This window comes from Anser cygnoides, chromosome 2 (assembly GCF_040182565.1).
Source record: "Anser cygnoides isolate HZ-2024a breed goose chromosome 2, Taihu_goose_T2T_genome, whole genome shotgun sequence".
NCBI classification, from domain to species: Eukaryota; Metazoa; Chordata; class Aves; order Anseriformes; family Anatidae; genus Anser; species Anser cygnoides.
The window spans coordinates 161,708,348-161,720,626 of NC_089874.1; the positions used below are offsets into that span (position 1 = coordinate 161,708,348).

The window sequence follows — 12,279 nt, forward strand, 5'->3', positions numbered from 1 at the left end:
GGTTTCCAGCTTGTTTCAACTCCTGAACTACATCTTGGTAGTCCTCAAGAGAAGGCTATTAGACCCAGACTAGATCTACATCAGGAAACATCTTAAGAGTTAAAAATGTGTGGAAGAATGTAGATCATTGCTTTACCCTGTGCCGTGGCCTGTTTACTTAGCTGGTGTCAATACAGCCATTTAGTCCAGTTACACCCCATTTATCACACTATAATATCTGTTCAGGGGTTTTACCAAGTGTGGATTTTATTCTGCCCTGCGATTAACACCAGCCAATGTCACACACATCCCTCCATTAGCTGTCACTGTCCAGACAAATCAGTTTTGTAAATCTTCCATTGCTCCCTGTAAACCAAGACTATGCCCATCCATGCCCTTAGCCCTTTAGATAGACCCCTGTCTGTAGTGATATTAATATTTTATATTTGATAATCGATATGTATAAACTTGTTTTAAAATGGGATGCCTAGGATGGCCACAGTTGTGAAATTCATGGATGAATGTCTTCCTCCACATTCCATGAAGCAGTGTTAGAAAATGAAGGTGGCCAAAAGTCAGGGACAACTAATTTGTGTCCCAATACTTCACTGTATTATAATATATTGCAAATGAAAACTTCTGGTTCAGAAATGCTGAAACATTTCACTTGGATACTTTCAACACCTTTCAATTTTATGAGTTTTTTAATTTCAAATGATACTGGTCCTTTAAAAATTACCAAGAAGAAAAAGGGAGTGAGGTTAAGTAGAGGAGTTAAAAAGCCCCATTATGAAACAAAGCAATAATCTGGGGATGAGAGAAAGCATATTAGACTGCCACAAGCTTTCTTTTTCTTCATTGGTCAAGTTTGCTCTGATCACTTTTGTTTTGCTTTCACCTGGATCCATGGCTCTCTACTTTCGCTGTATCTCCAGTCAACACTTTTTTTTTCCCCTCTCCTTGGTGTCTTCCTTCTTCCTCTTCAAATTATTTTCTCCCCCAGATCTTTTCTTCACTGTTATTTTCTTGTTCCTTCCCATCCCATTACTTTTCCACTGCATCTATTCTTCTCCTTTATCCTCTCACATCCCAAATCTCTGTTGCCTCTCAAGCCCTTTCCCAGGCTATGAGACTTTCATAAAATGGATTGGGTTAGAAGGGAACTTCAAGATCATCTAATTCCAATTTCCAACCCCCCTGCCATGGGCAGGGACACCTTCCTCTAGAGAAGGTGCCCACTCTCATTTGCAACCTGCTCCCTATAGAGGCGAGTGTGGCCAAGCCTTTGCCAGCCTGGTCGAAACCCAGATCTGCAACCCCCACACACTTGTGCCGTGGTTCCAACCTCATAATTTCAGACAGAAGCACCTGAGGATTGCGCATTGGCTGACATGAGGAGTGTTAATGCAGACATGAAGTGAGCATCTCACAAAGAGAAGACGTAAACAGGTGTCTTCTCCGTGACTTTCTCATTACAAGTGGAACATCTACTTCCCTGATTAATAGAGCCTGTTGGAAATTAGTGTCTGATCTCCTGGCTCAGTCGATGGTAAAAACACTTTTCAGCCTGTTTTAGGCAAATGAGCCAGGTGTCATCATTTTTAATGCAGATATTACCACAGGGGAGGATGCAGGGCTCCCCTGACGGCAGTTTTTAGGAGGCTATATGAAGGTCAGTATCATCATCTCTCTCCATTTGATGTCTTGGCAAGCTGAGGGGAAGTGGCTTGTCCAAGGTCTCTCCAAACAGCAATAGCAGCACTAGGAATAAGACCCAGATCTCCTGAGTCTGTGCCTGTTGTAACAGCTGTCAGAAAATGTCACAACTGCATCATGCTCCAACTGTTGGAAATAGCATCGCCACCGGAGCAGCATCACTCCATGGAAGAAAGATGCCTTCTTGACATCGTCTATCCAGCAGAGGACAAAGAGATGTATATTACTACTGTAGCATGGAATATAATATTTGAGTCGCAAAATGTACTTGTGTGTTTCTATAAAATATATACTCGTGCATGCTTAAATCTCTAAGTAAAGCTTGCACATGTAGAAACCTGCACCCATAGCTAGGACTGAACAACACTAAACTTAAGTGACATAAAACAGTATTTTGGATTACTGATCTATGTTGCTGCAATGAGGTCATTGCTAATACAGATAGGATTATTATTATTATTATTATTAATATTATTTTGTCTGAAAATGGATATTTTAGCCTTAGACAAATGGAGGGGAAGAAAGAGAGATTCAGCAAACCAATCTTGTTGAGCATTTTGGTAATGTTAGGTATCCAGAATTATTGCCTAGCTAACCAAAGATTTTAAGACCTCTGGGAGCAGGATATCAACCTAATTTACCCTTAGTTAAACATGTCTGTAAGTAGCAAAGACCTTAGTCCACCTTGATATTTCCTGGGGTGCCCTTTAGCACTGCTTCAACTGCCTTAGCTGTTGAACAGCCAGGAAGCATTTCCTTCAACGTTCTGCCTGCAAAATTTTCCCAGGACTGAACTGAATAAAGCTCCTGCAATAAATAGCCTGCAATTTGTAATCACTACAAACAGCAACCATTCAGCTCTTGAGTTCCATTCCTTTTCTGAAGTTAAGTCCCATTGTTTGCCTTTGAGGTGTATTCTCAGCTTTTTCAGAAAGTAAAACCTCAGTCAATCTTTTTTTTTTTTTTTCCCCACAGTTCCTTAGCAAGAGAATTAAATTAATGAGATTGAAGTTATTCTGGAAAGACCCTGAATTATGTGATCTGAAAGCAAAAGGAAGGTAATGATTGTGATAGCAATATGCAAGATAAATATTTTCTCAATTGCAGCATAATGCTGGGATGGCCCATGTTTTCTATGAACTGTAAGAATTCTGCATGATTTGAAGCAGCCTCAGGCCTGCAGAAAGAAGTGTTAGAGATTTCGGGGTGTTAAAGAAAGTGAGAACTGAGCTGTTTTCTTTTTACATTATAATTCCTAGTAGCAGCCATGCTCTTTGCAGGTTGTGGAGGGAATTAGTGTCCTGGGAGACTCATCGCTGACACACAGAGGCTGTGTTTGCAGGCCATGCCTATGTTCAGCAGCCATGTGTCTATAAAAGAGCATGGCACAAAGCACTCCTCTGCATTTTCCTTTGTGCAGAAGAGCCTGCTGTTTTGTCCAGCCATTGAATGGCTGTGTAAGAGCTCTGTAGGTCTCATTGGGTAAATACCGGTATCAGTAATTTCATTTTACTGCAGATTACTTACCAAATTACACTTTCTGGGTTAACACCAAATTAGCATGGAAGTCACACGTTGCAATCAAAGACCTCGTGCACAAAGGAAATTGTACAAAACTTCCCACTGTTGCTGACGTCTGAATCAGTAACAACTGTGGAGGTGCTTTCTAGCTTCTTGTCACATAACCATTGAAAAGTAAATTTGGAGAAAGTAAGGAGTCTGCTAATTCAGGATAACACCTGGTACAAACAAACCAATGTGTGTTAACGTGTTTAACTGGCTACAGCAGTTATTTTATTATCCTGGTTTAGCAGTATCCTCAAGAAAAACACTCAAGCTCTGGCCCCTGGTCAGAGGTGAGTAGTTGCCTCCTCCTGTGGCATGATTATAGCGCAGGTGTTGATAAGTGAAAGTGGAACATGTTAAGTAGATTGGTTAGCAATGTCCTGCTGATTCATTGATGGAGGAACAATTTGTGGATTTTGATTAAATATCTCTCGGGAGAAAGAAAACAGAACACAATGTTCGAATACAGCTGGAACTTCCTATTTGACCTTTCCAGCAGATAACATTTAGATTCTTCATTTACAAGTTAATTTTGTTCTTATTTTTCCTTCCCTCTGACTGTATATTCTGTTAAATCATATAGAATGAAATTAAAAAGTAAAAACCAGAGGAATGCATTTCTAATTTAGTTAAATGAAATATTTTAATTAACCCAAGCTTTTGGCCTCAAAAGCTCGTAGGATTCATTAACACTAGTTGGTTTTCTTTTAGGCAGTTTCAAAATGTGAGAAAAAAAAATAATAAAAGAATTCCAGACAAACAGAAAGTCCATTATCTATTCTGTTCTGGTAATGAGGAAAAAAAAATAGACACTGAATAAGATTTATGTTCTCAGGTATAACAAATTCTTGGGTGAAAGGAGACCTCTTTTAATGTGGGATTTGCACCTATACCAGTGTGATCAATCTAGGACTCCCTTCCAATATTCCAAGAAATAGCCAAACGGAAGAATTGCTTTTTCACAGCAGGAATCATTTCTATAAGTTCCCTCACACCAAAGAGTTCAATTCTTTCTTCATCTAATGCTGATATAGGAAAGGCAAATTTCTGAAGTAAGGTTTTATACAGCTGTTTAAATGCTGTACGCTTTTATTTTTCAAAACATCATTGTACAAAGCACTAGAAATATATCCGCAAAATCTGGAAGAACAGTTACTAATCAATGTTTTATATGGATATATAATTACCAACCATTTCTTTAAATTCTTCTGTATTATCATCCTATGAAGTTTCCTAACTGACCCATACGTTTCGCCTAACACTTTCCAGCTTAAAGACAAGGTGGTCCCTTTGAGAGCTTAACCCTAAATCTTTGTTGCTATTCTGGCACCCACATAGACTGAGAATTTTGAATAAACTTCAGGAATATGACTTAATTCCTTTCCCCTGCAAAACGTCTCCCTCGTGGCAATGAAATGATGAGAAGGTTGCAACGTAATGCTGGGCTGTCCAAGCTAGCTTTAAAAAAAATTTCTTATTTATGGTGCAAACTAAACAACACGTATATATGTGTGTATTTACATATTTAATATATATTTATTATATGTATATTTATGTATACTCTGTGCTGGTTCTTGGCCTCCAGTGTTAGAAACAGCTGGTGATGTCCAACCCAGCTTTTCAAAGACAAGCCAGCAGTGCTTTTGCTCTACCTGACCATAGTATTGTTTTGTCTTTAGTGTCTGGCTAGGTTCTAGCATGAGGTACTTATCCTCTTAACCTCATGGCAGGCTAACAGGATTGAAAAAAAAACAAACACATATAATGTCGGTCTTGCTGTGACCTCTGTATTAAGCATGAGATGGCCATTTGTTATATATATACAGTATATAGAATAGTTCGGTTGGAAGGGAACTGCAAAGATTATCCAGTGGTAGTAGGGTGATGGTTGGACCACATGATATTGGAAGTCTTTTCCAACCCTAATGATTCTATGATCTAGTCCAACTGCCTGCACTCTTCAGGGCTGACCAAAAGTTAAAACGTATTAATGAGGGCATTGTCCAAATGTCTCTTGAACACTGGGCATGGGGCATCAACCACCTCTCTAGGAAGCCTGTTCCAGTGGTTGTCCACCGTCAAAGTAAAGAAATTTGTCCTAACGTCCTGAGCCTCTCCTGGTGCAGCTTTGTGCCATTCCCACTCATCCTGTCATTATTTACCAGGGAACAGAGACCAGCACCTCCCTCTCCATTTCCCCTCCTTGGAAAGCTGTGGGGAGCAATGTAGTCACCTCTGAGCCTCCTTCTCTCCAGACCAGACAATGCCTCAGACCCTCTTCATAGGATATCCTTCCAGCCCTTTTACCAGTTTTGTTCCCCTCCTCTGGATGTTTCCAAGGACCTTAACATCCTTTTTGTATTGTGGAGCTCCAAATTGCACACAATATTCAACTTGAGGCCTCACTGATGCTAAATATAGCAGGAGAATCACCTCTTTTTTTGGCTATGCTGTGTTTAATGCATCCCAAAAGGTATTGCTGTGACCTCTGTATTAAGCCTGAGATGTTTGTTAGCGCCTCGCACATAGGCCCATGCGTTTTGGGCTTGTCTGTTCTGCAGTCCTCTGCATCACACACAGCTGGGCATCCTGATCTATGCCCCGTAGTGTTCTGGGGTGATCCCCAAGGTAGTAGTTGTGGCAAAAAAGCCATGCTGTCATCCCAAATTTGTTGCTGTCATCATCCTACCCAGCTCCCCTCTCCGCTCATCCTTATGTCAGCTCTATGTCCCTTTCTCAGTGCACATATTGCTTTATTTTGCAGGGGTGACAAGGCTCTTTTGCAAAGACCCTTGCACAGGGAGGACCACAGAAAGCCATCTGGCTTTTGGTCTCCCCTTAACGCACCACGGGATGCTTTGCACCCGGAGCACAACTTCCCCGAATGCAAACCGTCCCCTGCACATCTTGCAGCTCTCACAACGTGACAAAACTCTCGCCACGTTTTCGTGAAGCAGACACTTGGGAAGTTGTGAAAAACCAAACTCCTGTAGCTCTGCTGTTCCCCGTCACTCTGTGAATACATTACCGTGATGTGAGTCACAGCAGCCTCGGCGCTCCATATACCGAGCGTGGCGTTATGCTCAGCTCCGTGTTCCCTTCTGCTTTTGGTGTCAGCGCTGCCACTTCTGACTTATTCCAATAAGTCAAATAATCCTGGTCTGGCAGTCTAATCACACAGTTCCTGTCTGGAAGAGCAATCAAGGCGGTCTGCACACCGGTGGGATTCCCAGCACAGGAACAAACACACTGTCTGCATACACCTGAGGGTAAAAGTGCACATCTGGATGGGTCCTGGGGTGCAGCACCACAATCTGTCAGTCCCTGTGAGCTCTACTTTATCCCACCTAGCATTAGACACTTGACTGAGTCATTGAATATATTTAAAACCTGTTCAAAATAAAGAAAAAACAGCATGCTTAAGATCAGGGTTACCTCCAGAGAATGTTTTCCTGCTTCTATTTATCTGCAAACATAGCCTGGGTAACCGACACCTAATTTAACTAATAAGGAATTTAATAAAATACTTGTTATGAACCTAGACCTGATGCACAAAAGGGAATTTGTTGCCTAATTCCAATTCACTACAGCCTCACTTTCCCAAGCTAGGCACTATGCAGAAGACAAGGTAGACTAAAGCTAAATCTCTCCTGTTTTCACAAAGGCAGAGACAGACTCAAATCAAACCAGCTCCCTCAATCTCTCTTGCTTAACACCATGAGAGGATCCAAGACCTGCAGATTTCCACCAAGCTCAACTTTTCTGAAGGTACAAAAGGAAACAAAAGTACTTTGCCAGCTCCAAACTTTTAGGCTTTGTGGAAAACATGAGGATAATAATATTAATTAAAATACTACCACAGTACTTAGTGGGAATTATTTGGCTGATAATTAGGAAAGACAACATGTCATTATGCCATCTCCATGATGTACAAACAGTAATGGCATCTCCTGTAAATTACTATGGCAATATCAATTAGCTATAGTTCTAATGTAAGTTATTGTAATGAGCCATGAAAGGAAACACAGGGCTCAATAGAAGACAGCAGCTGGTGCATCCCAGAGAGATCCTGTCTGTGGTCTTGGTGTAATGCAGCGTTGGAGGCTGAAGGTTTGCAGGGTCGCAGAGCTGGCACAGGAACTTGAACACAGACATGGATCAGGACCCACAAAGAGCATGGGACGTTCTTCCAGGAAACAGAAGTACTGGATTCAACTTCTTTCAGTTTGGTTCCCCTGTTGTCAGTGTGCCAACAAGCCTGAAAACTGAATCCTATACTCATTTTGTATGGAGAAGGTCCCTCTGCCCTCCTTTGCTAGGATGATCCCATGGAGTTGCTTTCACTTCACCCTCTCCTGTTCTGGAAAGCAATGTTATTGTCCATTAGACCATATTGTTTTTTCATATTTCTTTGATATTTGCTTTTCCATTGCATGAAACAGTCCTGCCCTGGAAAATGTGACTTCCGTGTGTTCAGAGCAGGGATAGCTCCAGGTATGCACAATGGTGACGTGCAAGATCCCTATCCTGCAGCATGGTGCAGAGTACGATGGCACCAGGAAATGTGGATGTGGGGGCTACAGCCTCCCAAATTCTCTTGACTCCCTTAACCCAAAGGAAAATGCACGCTTGCAAGATACGGAAATCATAGAATCATTATGGCTGGAAAAGCCTTACAAGATCATCTTGTCCAACCATCACCCTACCACCAATGTCACCCACTAAACCATGTCCCTAAGCACCACGTCCAACCTTTCCTTGGTGTTCAAGGACAGTGACTCCACCACTTCCTTGGGCAACCCGTTCCAATGCAGTTTTTCTGTTTAGGTGATTTCCACCAAGTTTAATTAGGTCTCTTCCTGTTGGTTCCAGCATGTCCTCTTGTATTTCAGACTTGGACTGGTGAAGTTGTTCATGAACCACAAAGATACATGCAAGGAGTGTCTGTGTTTAGATGTCAGCACTTGGGTTATGGCTTAAAATACCACATCTTCTCAGCTCATCTTCTCAGTAGGACTGCACTTCACTTGGCCAATGACCTGCTGCAGGGCTTTGGTAGGGGATTCCTATATTCCTATATTCTCAAGGTGACTAGGGAAAGGAAAAAGTGTATTCCTATATTCTCAGGGAATTTCTTTCCTAGGAAAAGGAAAATGTGAAAGGAAATAACTGCAGCAATGTGAAGGTGTGTGGTTTCTCAGACTTCTCCACAAAGGGCAGCCCTCCTCTGCTAGCAGACTTTGTGACTGGGTGTTCCTGAGCAATACCTTTCCTCTGTCTTTCTTACTCTGCTCCCAATAAATTACGGTCTAATTATTGCTAGCTGGTATATATATATCAATGGGAAACGCAATGTGAGTCTTTGCCAGGGGATGAGAAAGGAAAAAAAAGGAGCCAAATGTACAGTTAACTCCTTTTAAATTCTTTTCATAGGTAGATGAATGCACTTCGCTAATTTAATCTAGTTGTAAGTACTGACTGTATTTTACAGAGATGTATTTTATGGCTGGTATTATTGATACTGAGAAATATATATTGAGCTTTTGGATGGAAAAAGACCCACATCCATCACATTGCATTTTTATTGCTAAATTGAAATTTGCAATATAAAGAAAAATGGATTTAGGGATCTTTATATAAATATGTACATAGGTTCAATAATATATATGAATATACAGTGATAGAAAGAGAGATAGACACACCTGTTATATTTCCATTTTGATGTTTGCTGGAGTGTGCCAGAAAAGCTGATAAAAAAAATGCAGAGAAGTGTTAATTATTATCTGTAGGAGACATTTCTAGGCTTAAATCCCTGATGATTTCATATCTTCTGTCTGGATGGGGAGGAAGGAGGGCAGTGAGCTGGTAACACAGCAAATCCCTGGCTTCCTGCTGGAGACATGCTGTTTGGTCAACAGTGCATTGCATCTAATGTATTGGGAAATTATTACCTTAGGCGCTAAAGATACCAGGAGCCTCTGAAAAAATGCTGTCCTGTCTGAATACTGTGAAAATTTAGATCCAGCTTTTAGAAGGCAGCAACAGCTTGGGTGAATACAACTACCTCGTTATTTTGGCATTTATCAGACTTATATATGGAATTTTAAGAGTTAAGTCTCATCTAAGGTAATTTTCCTGGACTATTTTTCAGTTAGTGGAAAAAAAATGCCACCTTTAAGAGCTTAGTTCTTCCCGTTTATTATTGATTGAGCCCAACTGCCTTAGATAGTGGCCTTAGGGAGAGGATTAGTCATCTCACAGCAATAATCACCTCTTACCATTGATTAATAAGGCCAAAAGGTGACGATTTGGACCACACACCTGATGTTTGTATGCCTACAGTTAGGTGAGACAAATCCCATTTGTTGAGATCTGGGAGTTGTAATATAGCAAGATGCAAAACCACTCTTCCAAAACCACACAAGTTTTTGGAAGAAACAAAATCAAGGTCAAAACCATTTTAGGCTCCCAGGAATGTGATGTGGCAATGGAAACCAGGCTTTTTATCACGTCCCAGGATCTGTATCATGCAGAATGGCCCCATGTGTCCTCGTGACTTATAGAGAAGAAATCCAAGTGAAATTATATATGCCTTGTTGTGTGCTCCAGAGAAGCTCAGTCTGGAAATGGAACAAGCTGGACAGTGTTTGGGAAATATTCACTAACAGTGTCCTGTCTGTAGGAAGAAGTGATGCAGGAAAAAGCAACTACACTACTCAGAAAAATCTGGTGTCCTTGAATATAGGCCCTGAACACTAAATTGCATTTGAGTGGATCAAAGATATTCCACATTGTGTGAAATTCTGCAGTTTCAAAATCATTTCCATTCCAAGATTAATAGTGGATGCAGACAGTGGAGATAAGGAACTGAAGCTGAAATATTTCATAAAAATAAAATCCAGATTAAACAAGAAAAACTAGGTTAACAAAATTTTTGCTTAAATAAAAAATGTTTCTTTCCCTCTTTTGCCTCTTAAAACCACTGAAAATATCCATCGATTCCTCTTGGAAAAAAATTGATACCTAAATCCAATTGCACCAGCTCAGAAAAACTTGTTGGCAGTATTATCAAAATACTGTCTTTCAGGGAGGAGGAGGACTGCTTCTGAACACACATTTTCAGTACAGCTGACATCTTTTTTGTGACAGGATAAAAAAACGTTCCATCAAAACTTTCCTGAACAGCTGTGGGGGAGCAGCTGTGGGAAACAGAGAAGCTGGTAGTGTATATCGTCCTCTTCTGGGTAGGGAGAAGATGTGTAGGTAATTCCTTTTCCCCAAATATGCTCAGGGATACTGGCGTTTCTCCTTTCGATACTTATCCTAACTGCTGGTTCCAGTGCAGATGCTCCCTCCTTCCCCTCTCCACCCTGGGGACATCCTTTCCCCTGAGTGCTCCAGTCAGTCCCTTTTCCCTCTTTCCCCTTTCCCACAAAGTCTCAGCCTGTGTCCTCTTTGGAGCCAAGCCGTACCCTCTTGGGGGCTCTTTGGAGCTTGACAAAGAGACCCTGAGAGCTGGGCATGCTCTTGGCTTCTGCAGCAGGGGTGGTGATGCAGTTTCCCCCGGCACCACTGCTTTTAACGAACCTGAGAGCTCATTTCCTAGGTGACACAGCCATCAGCTGGCTGGATTTAAAATGACAGCAGGGTTCACATCCCAGTCCCAGCCCTCCCAGCTTCACCAGTATGCATTCATTACTCACTCGAAGGAGTGACATCTTATATTGTAGGAGTGACATCATACAATGATATTGTGACAGCAAAAGTTAAGCTCTCCCAGCGCTATTGTGGAAGCAGTTTCTGCAGTTTTTAAGCATGCAGGGCTCATTCATTTCCCTGTGAAAGTTGTTTGCTGGCTGTGCAGCTTGTATGCATCCCAGCATGAAAGCCAAACGTTTGTCTGGTGGAGGAATACAATCCCCACAATTGCCCGTACTCCTCATATTTGAGCCACAGGAAACTTTTCCAAGGGGACGATTAACCAGGTCTCCCATTTGGACAAGAACCAGGCTGGAAAAACTACAACAACTGAGCAAAGGTGTGAGGTTTGCACTTCATGTGGAAGCTTCCTCCCAGCCCGTGGCTCTCTGGACCTGAAAATTTGTCCAGATAGATTTTGATATGAAGAATTTACAGGCCATAATTATTATCCCTATAGGATAGTATCCAGTCCTTTTGTGATAAAAGAGGAATATGACCATCTTAGGGATTTTGAGCTTAACACTAAGCTCTTAAGGCCTTACAGTTGTATTGGTTGAGGAGCAAAGGCTAAATAATTCCTCATATTCTGCCACTGGTCTTCTGCCACTGGTCATCTAGAGTAACAGGGGAAGAATAGAAGGGCATCTTCAGGGTAGCCTTCTCCTCTGTTATATATTTCCTTCTTATGGAAAGAAGTAGGATTTACATTCCCCAAGTTGTAGGTTGCACCCAGATCCTTGCATTAATCAGTCATTCTAATTTCCCATTTCTCCAGAGAACCTCAACCACAGCACATCATGTGCTGCATCTTTGATACACATTAGCTTGGGGAATCGTTGTTTTTTTCCAGCCATATAAGCTAAGCAGGAGAGGATTTCCCAAGTTGGAGAGGCTAGACATTACTCACTCTGATGGTGATGGCACAGGATCTCCATCAGCATTTTCCTGTTTTAATTAATATGGTACATTGAGCAGCCCTTGGAGAGAAAGGGGTGCATATTTTGACATGCCCAGTAGATAAGGAAAAAAAAAAAAAAAAAAGAAGAAGGCTTTGCCATGGTGGATAGCTATAAGCTATACTTAAATTATTGACCTCTGAGTAGTGTGACACTTGGTCCAACATCCCTATGCTCCCCAGAGTGTCCCCAAAACACTGGCACTGGTGAATTCACTCAGAAAGTCAGGGACTCTTTTTTTTTTCCTCTCTTTTTTTGTAAAATTTATCTGTACCCAAGATGATACAGACAGTATCATCCCCTGTTGCCATGGGGCTGCAGGAACTGAGGGCAGCCCCACAGAGCAGGACTCTGCAGTCCA

At 41.5% G+C, this 12,279-nt stretch overlaps 1 long non-coding RNA gene across 3 annotated transcripts; it reads right to left on the reverse strand.

The window, feature by feature from the left end:
• Positions 1-1,767: 1,767 nt before the first annotated feature.
• Positions 1,768-10,964, reverse strand: LOC106042181 (uncharacterized). 3 transcript variants are annotated; one of them, XR_010828991.1, is made up of 3 exons: positions 10,849-10,964; positions 8,964-9,008; positions 1,768-1,889 (listed from the first exon to the last, which is right to left on the reverse strand). It is a non-coding gene; the product is annotated as an uncharacterized lncRNA (long non-coding RNA). The 3 variants fall into 3 exon arrangements; XR_007158400.2 differs by lacking the exon at positions 1,768-1,889 and adding an exon at positions 5,280-6,524; XR_001210953.3 differs by lacking the exon at positions 1,768-1,889 and adding an exon at positions 6,551-7,621.
• Between the last annotated feature and the right edge of the window lie 1,315 nt (positions 10,965-12,279).